The sequence below is a fragment of the Callospermophilus lateralis genome, chromosome 5 (genome assembly GCF_048772815.1).
Source record: "Callospermophilus lateralis isolate mCalLat2 chromosome 5, mCalLat2.hap1, whole genome shotgun sequence".
Classification (NCBI taxonomy): domain Eukaryota; kingdom Metazoa; phylum Chordata; class Mammalia; order Rodentia; family Sciuridae; genus Callospermophilus; species Callospermophilus lateralis.
Genome location: NC_135309.1, coordinates 104,710,873 through 104,722,992, shown reverse-complemented (window position 1 = coordinate 104,722,992; position 12,120 = coordinate 104,710,873). Strand labels below are relative to the sequence as shown.

The 12,120-nt window shown below is 43.3% G+C and overlaps 1 protein-coding gene across 2 annotated transcripts in view; it reads right to left on the bottom strand.

Annotated features, from left to right (window-relative positions):
* Nucleotides 1-12,120, bottom strand: part of Lhfpl2 (LHFPL tetraspan subfamily member 2) — a 146,632-nt gene that overhangs the window by 122,601 nt on the left and 11,911 nt on the right. Inside the window, exon 2 of one of the 2 annotated variants that reach the window (XM_076857093.1) lies at nucleotides 11,390-11,465. The exons of the other annotated variant lie outside the window; for it this stretch is intronic. The gene's annotated coding sequence lies outside the window, so the exon portion shown is untranslated. The remainder of the gene's footprint in view (nucleotides 1-11,389; nucleotides 11,466-12,120) is intronic. 2 annotated transcript variants of the gene reach the window in all.

The following is a 12,120-nucleotide window of genomic DNA, read 5'->3' as shown; positions in this document are numbered from 1 at the left end:
CTATGCATGTATAGTTTAATTGCTATGAGTTACACACACATATGCTGCAGCTCCACAGAAATATCTCATTTTAAAGAATCCTGCTAAAGCCAGGCATGGTGGCATAAGCCTGTAATTCCAGCTACTCAGGAGGCTGAAGCAGGAGGATCAAAAGTTTGAGGCTAGCCTCAGCAATTTAATGAGACCCTGGCTCAAAATAAAAAATAAAAGGGCTGAAGATACAGCTCTGTTGTGGTAGAGCCACAGCAGTTCAAACCCACTACCACCAAGGGAAAAAAAAAGTTCTCCAACTAAAAGTCTGAAACGAATTCTCTTCATGAAACCATTCTTTAACACAATAATGAAGAGTTACTTTTAGGGGCTGAGGTTGCAGTTCAGTGGTTGAGCGCTTGCCTCACATGCGTGAGGCATGGGGTTCAATCCTCAGCACCACATTAAATAAATAAATAAATAAATAAAACAAAGATAGTGTGTCCATCTAAAACTAAAAAAAAGTTTTAAAAAAAAGTTACTTTTAATTTAGGTGGCACAGACTCATCAGTAATACTAAAAACAAACACATACACAAGAATCAACTTTAAGGATTCAGTACTTAGTGGCTCCCACATGCTGTGGTCTTTTATTTCTTAAAATAAGAGCTGAAATGTTTATGCATGGGTGCAAGCAAACCAAGAGTTACAGATTAATAGCTGCTCTTTCAGTGCAGGCTCTTCCATCTGTCATGTCCCAGCAGGAGAACAATAGCAGCAATGACACAGACATGGCCTCCTCTGGCCAAACACACCCCCGACCTCTGCCACCTGTCCCTAAGATGACACAGATGCTGGCCTGTGTGTATCCATGCAGTTACTTTCTTCCTTGCAGTAATACCCTCACAGACCCAGCTGTTTGGGCAGTCATACTTCAGTTAATACTTACACATCAAAAGCTGCCAAGTTACTAGACAGAAAACACCATTTATAAACTCTTACACACACCTTCAGGGAACTCCTGATAGTCATTTTTATTGGGTCTCTTCCACCACAAATTTGTAAAGCTATTTCCTATTTCCAAACATTAATTGCTGTTTTCCTCTTAAAACAAGGTTTCAATGACACTGATACAGGGCACATAAAACCACATTTCCCTGAAGGAAATAAATTACATTGCTAGGTTGCTGCATACTGTAACACAGGACTGCTGGCAGGCCAAGCCCGTTAATGGTGTGTGAGATGTTGCTATTCTCCCAGGACAAACATAAACACTTTTTTTACACAATCTGGGGGCTTTGCCTCACCCTTCCCAACTAAGATATCAGCCCAGAAAGTAGGGTCTTGACTATTCCACAAAGCAGATCCCCACCAGGAAGGTATTCCACCAAAAAAACACACACTCTCTAACAAATCTGACCACAACACTAACTTAATTTATTAAATGACTATTAATTTTAACTCCCATCAAAATACACATTTTAGAAGTCCCTTGATCCCGAAGGCAAAAGAAGTCCCAGTAAATGCCAATTTCCTCTAGAGTAAAGGTAAATACAAGGCACAGGGCACCAGGAAACTCACCAACAAGCTCTGTCATGGACAGAGTGACAGGAATTAAAAGCAATCCATGCTACACACCCAAAAACAACTTCAGCTACAACACTCTGAGCACCTTGGAGAGCCACAGGGAAACTATTAGGGAGAAGCTTGCAGGAGGTGCCAGACTGCTCCAAGCTGACTTGCTCACCACTATGTAAATTCCAGGTAGAAACAGGCCTTATGTAGATCTCCTCATTTAATTCTCCCAATGTTCCACAGAATAGGCGTGATCATCCCTATGTCACAGATGAGAGAACCAAGTCCTCATGCCTTAGGTCACAAGCCTGCTGAATGGGGAGCAGAGATGAGACCTCAGGTCTGCCCAGTTCTCGAGGCTGGATCTCCACGCATCGAGACCATCTTCACCGAGAAAAACAGAGCAGGGAAGAGCTATCTCCCAAGCATTCTCTCTCCAAAGAGTCTGAGTCAGGTTCTCCATCGTTTCTCAGTTGGTAAAAACTGTTAAGAGGCTGCATAATTACCAAACAGAATCTAACCCTGGGTATACAATCATTGACATTTTCAGGGTACAGAAAATGCACAGTCTGTAGATTCAGGCTGAGCTGGGTTGTCACTGAGCTACAGCTAGGATTCAGAAAGGAGTAGAGGATACAGAATGAGACTCCTCTGAGAGTGGTGTGGCTGGGGGAAGAACCTGGTCCCCTCATTAAGACCCCAAGAATCTAGCCTTACAAGAGGGATGACGAAGTGGGGGTGACAATTGGGGATTTCATCCTAGTTGTGGGAAAAGAGTGTACACAGTAAGCGAGAAAATCTAGAGAAAATATAGAAAATACAAATGGAAGAAAAGATCAAAGACTTCTCAGATTTCTGTTGTAAAAACAGGAGCAAATTCTTGCAAAGTAGCCTCAAACTTTGATTCTTTCACTCCTACTCTATAAAAAACAGTACTTAAGTGATTTATATCTTATTTCGGGTGTAATTAAGGAGTACACACATTCTACTTCACTTTGCAATAAGAAAACCATGGATATAAGCCAATCTGCTAACAGCATTAGGTTTTAGTGAGTTGGAATTCTATGAATACAGAACTCCAAGGCATTTCAGCATTTGATTTTGTAAACATAAGCACTACTGGTCTCCATTAACTTTTTTCTGTCACTATGGTTATAAAGTCACATAGCACTTTAGAAAGAGAGGGAGTGAGAGAGAGAAAGAGGGAGAACACCTGTATTGAAACTATATCACATGCAATAAAATTGGCAAATAAATAAAAGGTTTTGCTTTCATCAACAGCAATACCAAACCTGTAGTTTTCCACTACAGGGTTCTAAAACACCTTCCATAAAAGCTCAAGGCTCATCATGTCTGAGAGAATGGGGTATTTCCCCCTCAATTTTGTTTGTACCTTCAAGAATCCTGATGAAAAGAATCCCCATATATAAATGAATGAATGAAACCACATTTTTTCAAATAAACTATCAGCATATATGTATTCTTAATTTGTTTCTAATTTATAGGGGTTTTGCACATAGGATATTTTGGGATCAAGTAAATATTTACTATACTCTTCCCAAGCACTCTGCTAGCACCACGCAACAGGACCAACTCACACATAACTATCTCAGTGCTAATAATAGCCACCACGAGAACTCCACACTATAAGGACACTGCCTCAAAATCACTTCTCAAAGCCTCTCAACAGAAAAACAAAGCACTTGCCACTGAGCGAGTTTAAGTTTGCTCTTTTTGTTCAAGTCCTAATAACCCAGACAACAGTAATAACTCTTCTTGCTGCTATGGAGACCTGCTCCGATTGACCTCTGGCCTGCAGAAAGCCTTCCAGCTTTACATCAAGAAGCCCTGTGATCTTTAATACAGAGCAAAAGGCAGAACCCAACCGGCTCTTTGAGCAGTCTTCAATCAGTGTTTGACTACAGCTGGTTTTCTGCACCACCAGGAGATGGGCTGTCTACCATATATTTTCTAGGGAGAAAGAAGAGTTCATACAAAGATAACAGAAGTCAGGCAAATAGTGAAAGGGGGTTTCAGAAAGTACCATGTTCCCCATCCTTCCAGAGGTAGCACAGAAATTCCCCATGAAAATGGTTAGTTGAATTAGTCTGCTTTTTGTACTATAACAAATAGCCAAGATAAAGCAGCTTAAAGTGAAGAAAGGTTATCTTACTTTGTTTTCAGCTCCCAGAGACTGAACTCAGGGCTTTGTACAAGCATTCCACCAAAGAACTACTCCCCTGGCCCCGTAAAGGTTTATTTTGGTTCATAGTTTTAGAGGCGTCAGTCGGGGTTGGTTGATCCTGTTGCTTTTGACAAAAGAAACACATCATGGCAGAAGCATGTGACAGAGAAAGTCACTAACCTCACAGGCAAGACCAGAAATAAATATAGAAAGAGACTATCCCCTTTGAGGACATCCCCCCAGTGAACCCTACCTCTTAAAGCTTCTACCATCTCCCAATTGTGCCAGGGGCTGGGGACCATGCCTTTAATAAACAAGCCTTTGAGGGACATTCCAGATGCAAACTACAGCAGTGCCCAGAGGAAGTACTGTCTCCCCCAAAACATAGGCAAGTGGTGAAGCCTGAAGGTCCATTTAAAGAGACACATTCTCAGCCGTGAGGGGAGGGCAGACCAGAGTAGGTGGACTAAACCTACCAAATGGCAAAAAGCGATGTCTCCTCGGGTCAGCACTTTTGACTTTAAAGAGACTTTCTTGACTACAAATTCCCTTTAGCGACCTTTAATCCTGAATTAATCTCCTATAATTATTCTAAATTTTAAAACTTCCTTAAACGGTCATCATAAATCTCTTTTTTGTTTGTGAATTAACCAGAAAGTTAAATAAGGGAGGTAAACAAACGGCAAGGCTTTAAGTGGCCAGCCTAAAAAGCAGCGGTGTGGCCTCTGACCACACCGGGTTTCCCACTGTGGGTTTCTAAGCACAGCCCACTGCAAGACCTGGCTTCCTTGGTTGTGGCCCACAACAGCAGGACTGAAGTTCTCAAAATGGGATGGGACAGCAGATACCCTGTAGAAAACATAGCCCTTCTCCTGCTGCCACAGTCTCCAGCACCTGGACCTCGCAGTCACACCTGCAGCCACTGGGACACAGAGGAGGGTAAGCTTAGGGAGAGGGGTAACTTCAGCCCACATATTCCACAGTCATCCTGATTCCTCCAGGGAGGCAGAGGCACCCAAGTCCCCAGGGCACTGCTCACACGGAACCCAATGTGGAAGGGGTCCCTGGTGCAGAGCAATGTGGCCACCCACCCGCCAAGCCTGAGTAGGTCCGCCTCTCCCTGAAACTCACCACCAACCTGAACAAACCAGTTAGATCTTATTACAGTTCCATTTTCTAAACCATATGTAATCTAAAGAAAATTTTAACTACATAAAAGCTACCTGGCACCCCTTCTTACAGACTCCGCAGCCTGTATGTGTCTCAGAGCACTAGACGGGGAATCAGAAGTGGTATTTTCATTTCCAGCATTCATTCACTTAACAAACGCATGTTAAGCACCTTATACATGCCAGGGAGCAGAGATATGAAGGTGAGTAAATAAGACAGACAAGGGCGCCTACCCTAACAGGGCTTCCACCAAGTGCTTCAGGATCTCAAACTGAAATAAGGGGCTCAGACAAGAAGCTCTACAAAGTCCCTCCCAGTTCTCCTCTTCTCCACTTTCTGCATTGATGTCCACAGAGGACTAAAGTATTCTGAAATGTTCTGCTCCCCTGAACAGATGCTATTTTAACTCCACATTCGTATAGCTCTGGCTGCAGCCATGTGACTTATCTCCATTCTGCCAACCATAAACCACATGTTTTCATCCCAGAGTTTATTAGACTAAGTGGTGCCCTAATCTGGAAGACCAACGGACATGAATATCTCAGGCCTCTTGGCCCAGGAACCTTCCACGTGGAGGAAATCTGGTTCCTTCGATCAAAACTACAGCAAAACAGCAGCCAGGCTGCCAAGCCTTCCTCACATGTTGCCTGAGTTTGTTTATTTCTTCTTCATCAACTCACATCATTTCTGACACTGCACTTCAACTTCCTGAACAGAGCCAGAGAGAAAAGCTTTTAAGAGGCACTGAAGTGCAGCCAACTTCTGATTAGCCACAGTCCTGAAGGAAAGGAACCACACAGGGCCAAAGCAAGAGGACTCTTGCCTCCAGGGAACAGAGGGCACAGAGTCTTCCTCAGGACTTGGGGAAGCATTAGTGAACCAAGTGAAGATCTACCCTCTCTACCTCTCACCCTCAACAAACCACGACATCTCAGGAAAACAAATAGCACTTTCTCACCTCCACGAGTTCTTAAGAGCACCATGCCCATCAGAAAGGGAGGGATCTACAGCCTCCATGGTCAACTGAGAGGGGGAGAAATATCTCCTGAATCAACGGGGAAAACAGATTTTTATACAAACTCTATGAACCTAAGCAATGGTTGAAAGTACTTAACATTTTAATCCTTAATACTGTTTTTATTATCACATCTCAACAGAGGTTCTCTTTTTGTCAGAGCTAAGTTCACAAATATTAAGCAGAAATTTACGAGTCGAGGAAGAGATGCTAAAGACGAGAAAACAACCTGACAGTGAGAACGTGAATGGAGGGAGGTGGGCAGTGGGTGCCGCCATCCCTCCCAATCACAAGCACTCAAGGAATCAACCATCACTATGCTTAGGACAGTCCGTCACACTGACAGCTCCCCACTCCCCTTTGCCAATCCCCTCCATCCCCTGTCTCCCTGCCCTGGTCACTCTGCCCCTCTTCAGAAAGAAACCAAGCTGCCTTGGGGAATGGTGCCAGCTGGTGGCTGGTACACAGAACTGTCCACTCACCACCATCTTCCCATCTCAGAAAAAACTTAGCATCCTCCTCCTCTTCATCCTTCTCCTCCTTCTCTTCCTCCCCCGTTTCTTCTAATGATGACACAAAAAGCTTCAATTGAATGTTATGAGTCCAGGGATAGAATTCAGATCCCCACTTCCCTCCAGGGAGACTTGAGGCAAATCACATGAGCTGGCTTTGCCTCACTGCCTTCTCTGTACACATGGATAGGAATACCTGCCTAACCAGCAGGGCTTTTAAAAAGCAGCAGATAGGAGCCTACACTGTGAACAACACAGTACTCAGCAAACAGAAGGCACCGAGGCACTCGCTCCCCCTCCTCTGCTAATTTCCCATCATGTGGCTGAAGGCTTTGAACAATGCTCAGCTCTAGAGAACGTGCAGGATGACTATCGTGCCCCAAACAAGTCAGGTCAGCAACAGATGGCCAATGAGCTTTCCTCAGAGGTCAAACATCCCAGCTCTAGACGCAATCACCTGCCTGATGGATTCATGTTCCGTTGGAGCATCCTGTGCCTGAGGAGCTGGCAGTCACAAACTGGGACTCGCAGCTCCCAGCCTCCCACTTATGACAGGAGCAGCTACACGTTGCCGTCCACAGAGACTTCAAGGATATGTGGCTCCCTGCCCGTCCTTGGCTCTGTGGAAACCTAACTCGAGGTTTACCAGGAAGAAAACAGTCACCTCCCAAAATGCCATATCACTGTAATAAAGATCTCACAGGGGCTAATGAAATTATCTCCTGTCTTTTATTCCTCTGTAACAACCACAAAATTAGATAAAATGACCCCCTGCCCCTTTCATTTAAGGCCTGCTTTATTGCCTTCCACCCCAATTCTCTCTCCTCTAAACAGATATGAGACCCTGAAGACCCACAGGCCAATGGGATTAGTAACCAGGGGCTTCTTCCTCCTGGCCTGCTCTCCAGCGGGCACTTCTCCTTCCCCGGGGTGGGGTCACAATCAGTTCAATCTTCATGCTTCACAGACATCCCCTTTGAACAAGATCAAATGTTTCCCCACCCTGGCCTGGTGCTCTGCTCAAAGGAGCAGCAGCCCCTTCTCAGAGCATTAGCATCAACTCAGCCAGAAATGCCGAAGCAAAGGAGGAGGTCAGTGTGGTTAATTGTCCACCAGGCGAAAACACAGGCCCACTCAAGCCAGCACCTTGGGAGGGCTGATCGCCCCCATAAAATGTTACATGCACTTTGAACCCACAAATAAGGAGAATGAGAACTATTTTCCCCAGCCTGCTGGGCTACAATGGGAGCTTCAGCTATTTGTTTTCTTTTCCAGATTGCAGCCATAAAGGGAAGAGGGCTTCTCACTGGATACAGAGATACAAGAGAGGTGGGCACCACCACCAAGTGGGGGAAACATCGGCATGAGTGAGGCTAACGGAAGCAGACCAAGGCTTCACCAGATCTGAAGAAGGAACCTGAGAAAACAGAATTTCAGAAATTGTTCATTTTAAGAATGATCTACATGGAAAAGAAATCATAAAATGGAGGTAATTTATCATTAAAAGAGATGGAAGGAGAAAATTTTTTCGCTATCTTTGTCTATTGGGAAAAGTTGCTTTTATTAATTAGCTTTCTAAAGAGTTTCCTTTAAACTCAGGACCATAACCCTAAAAGGACCCCAAGGAACGGGGAAGTCATTTCCTAACTAAAAGAGGCCATGAAAGTGATTAAAACAACACCTCTAGTTCAGTAAAGTAAAAAGTCCAAAGTATTTTACTGAAAATCAACTTTTCCTAGAAAAAAAGAGCCTGTACATTTTTCAAATCAACAACAAAACCCCTACAGTGGATAAGACAAACCAGCCAACAAATTACAGCTGACAAGTTACCTGATCCAAGGAAAAAGTGGTTCCTAAATTATGCATCGACTGAGATCTGGAAATGGAACACAGCAGAGTTTTCCCAGAGATGTCAATAAAGGAGCCAGCTTTGCACTGAAACTTGAAAGGCTATTTTGGAGATTTTGCTTCCTCTTTAAGGAACTATAGCTGATCATTAAGGTTTTACCCAGAAACAACAACAACAAAAACACCAAAAACCTGATCTTGATTGGAGCCTGTTTCTTTATTTAAGCATTGGTACCTGTTTCCAGCATTTCATCAATAAAAGAAACTGTCAATCACAACTCAGGATGATAATAACACTGGTGTCCAAGACCAGTGGACCAGTTGCTGAGTCCACTAGTTGTCACTATTCCTACTGTTCCCAAAGCCTACTTGCAACATAAGGGGACCACGCAAGACAGTGTCTTTGGATCAAGATCAACATACCAAAACAACTTTATTAAAAACACTCTGATTTACAAATTTGTCTGATGAGGCACTCACAGTCCCATCTTTAGCAAGTGTAAACATTTCACTGAGTGAAAGAATAACACCATAGTACATGTCCAAAAGACATATTCCAAGTTCAGAAGCTCTAGGAACTGAGGAACTATACTCCTTCTTGGTGTTCTAAGTAGGATGATGTCGAGTAGCCAAAATTAAGCTAGAGGGGCTGGGGATGTGGCTCAAGCGGTAGCGCGCTCGCCTGGCATGCGTGCGGCCCGGGTTCGATCCTCAGCACCACATACAAACAAAGATGTTGTGTCCACCGATAACTAAAAAATAAATATTAAAATTCTCTTTCTCTCTCTCTCCCCCTCTCTCACTCTCTCTTTAAAAAAAAAAAAAAAAATTAAGCTAGAGACCTCTGTGAAGTATGCCTGAATACAGACCTGTGAGAGGGGGCCCAGCCCAATAACCTAACTTCTTGATTTACCTCATTGTGATTTTTTTCAAACCTGGAAGAACTATATTATAAAACATAAGGTACTGAGAGTCAGACATCTCCTAGAGGCTCATTATAAATTGGTAAGCACTCCTCATGTGCTGGGCAAGGTGAAGCACAGATACAAGGGCCCTGCACACAGCCACCTCAGGCATAGTGCAACACAAATATTCAGGAATATCTCAAATTCCAAAGATGGCTAAAGCCCACTCATATATTTTAACATCTGGGCCTTTTAATTTCATTTTTGTTAGCTTATTTTCCAAGTATGATAGACAAACTGATTCCATGGAGACTGGAAATTCCTGGGCAAAGTTCAAATCTTCATTCTGCTCAAACCCTAGGAAACTTTAAGACCATGAAGGGAGTCAGCTGGGAGTCAAATTTGTGTTACTGGCTTGTTGTTCATAAATTCTCTTCCAGGTGGCTATGCAGCTAGGACTCAGCACCAGGTAGAGGACCATGGATTGCGTTTGTTGGCCAGGTACCTCTATTAGGTTGTGGAGAGCACACACAGAAATGGGAAGACAACTTTCTCTTTGTTTCAGGGCTGCACAGGCCCCAAACAGCAACTGGAAAGGCTGAACAATGAGTCAGACTGCTATCTGAGCAGAATGAAAAGATAGGAGGCAGGAGCAAAACTTCAAGGCCACATTCTCCTTTGCAAAAGTAGTCAGTCTTTGGTTAGATTTAAGTACAAGCCCTGGTTTCAGTGAATTCGATCACCCACCAGCTTCTGAAATGATCCAGGTCCCATTCAGGTGAATGACCACCCTGGGGGTTTCTACTCCACAGAATAAAGCTCTACAACCTCAAGCCAATTAGTATCCCCCTCCTACTAAGTATAGAGAAAATAATATGTACCTATCTAAAGCTTTTCATTAAATTATTTAAATCTAGATTGTTTCAAGCATGTACGCAACCCACTGAGAAACATTTTTATTTCCTTTAGGTTTCCAAATTGGGGAAGTCAGTTATTTCCTCCCTACCTGCCTATGCATTTAGATACATGTTCAATCCTATTGCACACCAACGGCTGGGATGCTGGGACTTCCAGGGTCTGGTTAACAATGTTGTCTCTCTGAGTGCAGCCAAGAGGATGGGTTGCTGAGGGCCATGGATTGTCATTTATCCATCACTGTTCTATGACCTGGCATCACTTACACTATTCAGGAGAAACATAATGAGAAAAAAAAAAAAAAAGCCTTACTTTTTATACTTTTCAATAGGGATAAGAATCTAAATTCCTATTGATTTAACTATATTGTGGTAATTTTCAATTATGTGTGGTAATGTAAGCAAACAGGTAATCCATAAGGCACTCTACAAATCACTTAATTGGTTTAGAATCACACTACGATATTCCCTGTGTCAGGGGGCTATGCCTTAGTTCAGTTTACTAGGCCATTTTTTTTTTCCTCAGACAAACATTCATTTATTGATTGAAAATGTGTTCCAAGTCAGGAACCATGCTAGGTGGGAGATGGGAGAAAAGAACTCACAGACTAAAGGAAAAAGGATGTGCACAAACAAGTTAGCAAAGCTCTCTATGACAAGAGCATGGGGTTGTGTGGGGATAGATAAACAGTTATTTATTCAGTAGATAGCTGGAAAAAGGCTAAACTCCAAAGTGCCTCTCATTCAGATGATCGAATAAATAATAGGTAAACTTTTGGGTGGTTGTTAAATGAGGAACAGAATTTTTTTTGGGGGGGGTGAGGGGGTGGGTCTGGGTATTGAACCCAGAAGCACTTAACCACTGAGCCACAACCCCAGCTCTTTATATTTTATTTAGAGACAGGATCTCACTGAGTTGCTGAGGGCCTCACTAAGTTGCTGAGGCTGGCCTTGACTTCATGATCCTCCTGCCTCAGCCTCCCAAGCTGCTGGGATTACAGGTGTGTGCCACCATGCCCAGCTTGAGGAACAGAATTTTAAAGCACAGCTCCAAGTGAAGGGGAAAAGGAAAGAATGTTGAATGATGAGAAGTTCACCAGCACCCATTAAACATCTCCAGTAACTCACAACAGAGGCAGAGGACCATTCTCCTCCTTTCATAGAGGAAACGATATCCTACATTCAAGGATTTTCTTTCTCATTATTGACAGCTTTGGATGGTCATCAGAGTGCATTTTCATACCATTCTGGGACAAGTCACCTAGGCATAAGTGAACCTTGGAAACAACCTCTTACCTGTTTGAGGTGCTTCTTAATGAAATGCAAAAGGGACAGGTCAGCTGTAAACTCAACAGTCACTTTACAAGTTTACCTGAAAAACAACAGGAAAAAGCCACATCTGTTAATTTGGAGAAGGCTATCATTTAATGGGCCCCATAGAGAATTACAGACCACAGTTAGGGATCTTTAGCCTCAGAGCAAAAGACTTGGCCAGTGACACGTGGCCAAGGGGTTGGAGCAAATCCTGAGTTTGACTCAGTGACAGGACAATCATAAGCCAGGTACATAATCTACCATGCCTCAGTTTCCTCTGCTGTAGTATCTATTTCACAGAAGAATTAAGAAAGTCTTCTATGTGCCAGGAACCTTTTATATGCCTGGCGGCACACAAATGAACACATGTTCGGTTCCCCGCCCTCAGGAAGCTTATAGTTCACAAAGAAAAGTAAACAGGTAGCAATCCTGATCTTGATGCAAATGATAGGAATCAAAGCAAGGGAAATACAAGGTGAAATGTGAACCTCTGCAGAAGTACCAGCTAATTCCAGGGGCGATAAAAGAAACTCTCTAGAGCAAGTGAGGGCTAAGATGTGCCCTGACAAGCTGGAGTTGACCATACTAGAGGAATAACAGCAAAATGAGATGCCCTGAAGCAAGAACAGAGTGAATCACAAAAGAAACGGTTGGTGACCACTGAAGAGTTTCAGATGACAAAAATCCCTACAGTTATTTCAGGAGAATTGGAT